This window comes from Hoplias malabaricus, chromosome 8 (assembly GCF_029633855.1).
Source record: "Hoplias malabaricus isolate fHopMal1 chromosome 8, fHopMal1.hap1, whole genome shotgun sequence".
In the NCBI taxonomy this organism is placed as follows: Eukaryota; Metazoa; Chordata; class Actinopteri; order Characiformes; family Erythrinidae; genus Hoplias; species Hoplias malabaricus.
Window position 1 is genome coordinate 33,958,938 of NC_089807.1, and position 6,000 is coordinate 33,964,937.

The following is a 6,000-nucleotide window of genomic DNA, read 5'->3' on the forward strand; positions in this document are numbered from 1 at the left end:
TGCGACATAGATGCTTGCATGGCAAGATAACCAAGTGAACTGAATGCTCGCTGGGCTGTCTTGTGGAAGGTGGCTTAAGTTCGCTCTAATCTTAAAGCAAAAATAAACAACCGAGTGATGGCTCGTATCTCAGAAAATTCGTAAGTTGATTCACTCATAAGTCAAGGCTTGACTGTAATAATTAAATATTAAATATTGTTTTCCCCATTAATTGGTAAGTGGCATGATGTTAGAATGTTTTATTTTCTCCTCAAGAACCCATGCATAAATTATATATATTAATTTGCCTTTTATATAAATGTATTATTTTCCCCTTAAAATTCCATCTAATCAATTTATACAATGCCAGTTCCACTCATTAGTTAGAACCCCACCCCCTTCCTCTAGAAGCTGTAAAGCCAGTCATCACTCCATTTTGAAATGCTTCCAACAAAACATTACCAGAAAACACTTGGAGGGGAACACTAACTGATATGTTAGCTACCACTTGGCCCGGTCGAATGGCTGAATTATAGCTCTAATCCAAGCTCTATATTTTGGTCTGCGAACCATTATTACTTATTCTCCCTGAAATGTTTACAGACTGCTATCCTGTCTGACTGTCTGTCTGTGTCTTTCTGTCTGTCTGCAAAAACAATAAATAAATAAATAAATAAAATAAACAAACAGCAAACACTCTGAGGCCATGTTAAAAACGCTGAACCATTCACAATACTCAGTGAAGTATGAAAATAATGAGTAGTGTCCTGTTCAGTCTCCCCCTGAACAGTCCCCCACCCCACCACTCTCTCCTCTCCCCTCTCCATCAGAGCACTGATAGCCCCTCGCATCCAGCCGGGCCTCGTTATACACCGACTTCGTTTGGTAAAATCACACCCCAGAAAACAACAGCCACCTATAAAACCTGCTACAAGCATGTCAATGTGAACTACTCACGTTCTGTCAGCCCACAGCAAGAAATAATTACATTAAGAAATTAAACATATTTCTAATATATTTCTATGTTTTATTGATATATGTTTACAGTTATATAGATATGAACTTGCAAAAATTGTCCTTATGTTTCCGAATGCCCCTTGCTTTTATCATACCTACAGTGCCCACATAATATATAGGGAACATACAGCTACTAATCCATTGATACACTTTAAAATACACCATAAAATGACATCAATTTCAACACTTTCAACACAACATACAACTGAATCTAGAGAGTTTGTATGGAGAAATCCTGGAGAAAAATGTTTTTGCAGATTTCATTAGTAATCAAGGCATCTAGCTATTATTTTCCTAATTTAACAAGGCATTTTATTTCAGCACAAACATTAAAATTTATTTTATTTACTTGAAAACGATAACTACAAGAAGGTGGCTATTTTTATAGATACACGCTAATGTATATTGAGTGTATATAATGGTGGTGCAGCAGGTAGTGTCGCAGTCACACAGCTCCAGGGGCCTGGATGTTGTGGGTTCGATTCCCACTCTGGGTGACTGTCTGTGAGGAGTTGGTATGTTCTCCCCGTGTCTGCGTGGGTTTCCTCCGGGTGCTGCGGTTTCCTCCCACAGTCCAAAAACACACGTTGGTAGGTGGATTGGCGACTCAAAAGTGTCCGTAGGTGTGAGTGAATGTGTGTGTGTGTGTCTGTGTTGCCCTGTGAAGGACTGGCGCCCCCTCTAGGGTGTATTCCCGCCTTGCGCAAAAATAGAGATACATGGTTTTCTTTGGACAGCAATAATATACATTGCATATACACATTCTACTTAAACTTTTGTCCATCAGACTAATTTCTTACTTCACCAGTCAAAATGGACACATTTAACAAAATGAAAACATTCATTTATTCATTCATTATCTGTAACCGTTTATTCGGTTCAGGGTAGTGGTGGGTCCGAAGCCTACCCGGAATCATTGGGCTCAGAGCAGGAACACACCTGCTTTGGGGCACCAGTCCTTCACAGGGCGACACACACTCACATATTCACTCACACCAATGGACACTTTTGAGTTGCCAATCCACCTACCAACATACGTGGACACAGAGAGAACACCCCAAACTCCTCACAGACAGTCACCCGGAGCAGAACTTGAACCCACAACCTCCAGGACCCTGGAGCTGTGTGACTGCGACGCTACCTGCTGCACCACTGTGCCGCCCAAAAAGAAAAACAAGAATGAATAAATAAATAAATAAATAAATAAATAAATAAAAACTCCACCACCCACATTATTTCTTTTAATTAAAGGTGAATCACTTAGCCCATGGCAAAGAGATCCAACTCCATATAGATCAGATGCTCTCAACAGCATAACAAACTGGCAGCAAGTGGTGTACTGTGCAACTGTTGCTCTGGTGAAGACGTACAGTGAAAATACGGAGGTTCTTATCACTCCTCCTGCAGTCGTCACTCATTCTGCCACTACAAATTGAACACTTATGTCATTTATACACACAGCAGGCTAATCTACTTAATTCAAACAAAGAGCTTCGCCTCACACCACCGAAAGAATTGGATATTGATGCCACACCAATTGGATTTGGTCAATGTAATTAACTGGCAGATGCTAAAGCAGTGATTTCCAGCTCAACCTCTGGAGTCCCTCTGCTCTGCACAGTTTAAGGGAGGAGCCTTTGTGTTCAGTATTTTAGATATACAAATGCATTTTTTGTATTAAAAATCCAAACATTCTCCCTCTTTGTATTACTATCTTTCATATTTATCATATTAAAAAACACTAAGAATTTTCCATCAAGGGAAATTACTGCAAAAGCATATGCATTGAATTGTTCTGTTACTGGGTATAACACTGTATCCATAAGTAAGTGTGAGCGTTTGTTTAGACAATTTAAAGATGATTTTGATGTTAGTGATCATGAGAATAATGTATTAATGTATATTTTTATATATATTTGGTTTGCAACAGTTATGATACAATGACAAAACAGCTGCAGAATGTTTGAATTTTGAATTACAATCAAAAGTTAAACAAAAACACTAAAATTTGTACACATAATACTTGTTAAATAGGAGGTCTACTGAAGAACTGTCACATGCTTTGAGTGGTACCAGGTTCTCCACTAAACAACACATCATTTTATAATATTAAAAAAATTAATCAAATATACTGAATATATGAATAAATGACTTGGTTGTTGATGGGTGCTGGTTACTGCAAAATTTGGTGTTCAATACAGTTGTAACAGTACATTCCACCTGCAATTCTCAAATTTGGAATTTGGACTGTAATTACCATAATTAACAGAATGGCCATTTTCCTAGATGCATCAGGCCATGTCTACAGTGCAAAAAGTTTTGTTTTTAATTGTTGATATCTTAAAAAAACTGAAATTTTTTTTTAACAGAGTTATTATCAGACTGCACTATGTTCACTTTAACCCACAGAGGTGAAAGCATTAAAGTCTGGCATCTTGAATTCAGTAATAAACATCTCAGTTCTGCCATTTCCTCCGAGATCAGATTTGGATTAAAAAATTAACAGAGCCCTTATACCACTTTACACACACTGCCATGCATTTTACATTGCAACCTCACAATGTTCTGCTGCACTATAAAACCCCCACCTTCTATAGCTTATGAAAGGCTTGGTAAAGAGCTAACGAGACTTCAGGTCAGGTATGGAACAGGAAAGACATTGAAATGTGCAGTGCATGAAGGCACCAGCAGCAGGCTTGGAAAAGACTGTGCTTAAGCATGGGGTCAGCACAGGTGCACACATCCCCGAAGCGCTTTTCACTGCCATGCTGTGTGTATCTAGCCGTAAAGCTGGAGACTTTAAACAGCTCTGGCTGCCTGGAGCAGGAGACAAGAGCAGGGGGCAACAACTGCAGCAGACAGGTCCATCTCCATTACACACTCTTCAACTCCAGGAACACTAATAGGGGGAATTAAGCTGGAAGACCACTCTAAAGAAGACTGCTGGTGAAGCTGAAGTCAGGGAAGATAAAGGTCATGAGAAAGTTTAGGTGTTCCTATTATAGGTTATATGTGACTGCAAAAGTGTATCACGATAATTTAAAGTAAAGAAAACATTCTCATGGTACAGAGTTTGTGTTTTTATTTAGATTAGTTTTTGTACCAATTAAAAAAGGCAAAGGAGTATGATGAATTTATACACACTTTACACTAAAGTGTAAACTACATGTTATATTTACAAATACAGTATACAGTGCTGTTACATTACATTATCAGTCAATATTGAGCCAATACGTTTCCAAATGTGCTGTTATTAACTGAGGCTCTTCAGTTTAAATGAGCATCTAAAATAAACTCATTATCAAACACTCTATATTTGCATAAACAAACACACAGTGTACAGTGTAAGGGTGTGCTACATCTGGTTCAATTTGTTACAGCATTGGATTATTTTGTCCCGTCCCCCCCTACAATCTCAAGTATCAGCATTCTCCTGATATGGACCCAATAGGCACTGATAGTAGTTATTAGCCTATGCTTTGTAATGAAACATGCAGTCGTTTAGTGTTCAAGCTGATGATACCAAAAATACGCACAGGAATTACAAAATGTATCCCAACAGTGATAAAATACAGCCATCCCATTGTCCACCACAATTGTGTTACATTATGTTTTGAGGATATTATATGCAAACACACACATTAAGAAATCATAGAGCCATCTCAAAGGTAAGTGCAGGTCACTGGTTTCTCCTACTGTCTTTGAAAAGGATTACTACCTGTTCTCCGACTTGTGAATCCATTCCCATTGTAGTGTGTGTCTCAGAACAGCAACTGACAGTCTGTCTTGGTTAGCTGTAGGATAATGTCATGAAGTGTTTTCTTAAGAAATACAGTGGACACTTTAACTTACCGAATTCCATCACTGGTTTATGTTTAAGTAGGAAGTGGGTGCAGTGCCTGTCCTTTCATATTACCTCGGAAAAAGCAAAGTTTGGGAAACAACCGTTTGCTGTAAGTGTAAAAATACGTTGGGAATTAACACCGAATGTAAACAGAAAGCGTACTGTTGGTGTAATTTTATTCCAAAGAAAAAAAAACCTCTCTCTCTCTCTCTGCCTAAATGTGTGACTGGAACTAGATAATTCCTTGTTATCCCACAAGCAAAAAGAAAATGCTACGAAGGGGTTGAGAGGGGTTACATTACCTCGTACGCAGTCTGCGTTTGGAGAGATATCCTCGGAACTCATCGCTCCACCTTCAGCGGAGTCAAAGCAGCACAGCCGGGGAAGCGCGGCGCTCGGAGCCAGGGGAATGAGGTGCTCACAGCCAGGGGACCGAACTGCACATAGTCTGGGGAATGAAGCGCGTAGAGGGGAATAAAGACGCCGAGTTGGTTGCTCCTGTCGCCGCCACCGCGTTCAGGAGCAGCCGGAGCCCTCCTCTCCTGAACGGCTTTAGTTGAGACTGTGCTTCTCCTGCCAGTGTCTGAGAGTGGGATTGTTTTGTTCCCGCCCGTTTTCCGCCAAGCCCCGCCCCCTGCACCCGGATTGGTCAGTAGTTAATAACTGGAAAAAGCATGAACTCAAATTCAGGTATTGTTATTTCCTGACCGTTTAGGTGCACTTTGTAGTTCATCCGTTGCTCTTCAAACATTATAACTCCGTTTGCATCCTTTCGTCAATGGCCAGGAACCCGTAAGTACCACCAAAGAGCAGTATGGTTTTGGTTTTGGACCATTCTCAGTGCTGCAGTGAAACTAAGATAGTTTTAGTGTTTTGCTTAGGTATGAGTGGTTCAGACACAGCAGTGCTGCTGCAAGTTGCAAGTTCTAGCTTCTACACCCAACGACCCAAGTCTACATACAAATGCACTGTGGGATGGCTTCCAAAATTAAATCCAATCCTGGACATCAGCATTTTGTGATATTGCATTGAAAGGGGAATATTGTCCAGGACTAATTTTAATCCATGGAAATTAAGTCTGGGAAACCAGTCCTATATGTCCAAAAGTTTGCAGAGACTCCATGTAATAAGTTAATTCAACTACAGACAAACAGGTCCAA

At 39.9% G+C, this 6,000-nt stretch overlaps 1 protein-coding gene across 2 annotated transcripts in view; it reads right to left on the minus strand.

Annotated features, from left to right (window-relative positions):
• The window catches only part of hs3st1l1 (heparan sulfate (glucosamine) 3-O-sulfotransferase 1-like1), a 59,589-nt gene extending 54,192 nt beyond the window's left edge, over window positions 1-5,397 (minus strand). For both annotated transcript variants that reach the window (XM_066678928.1, XM_066678929.1), the window contains exon 1: window positions 5,143-5,397. The gene's annotated coding sequence lies outside the window, so the exon portion shown is untranslated. The remainder of the gene's footprint in view (window positions 1-5,142) is intronic.
• Window positions 5,398-6,000: the final 603 nt, after the last annotated feature.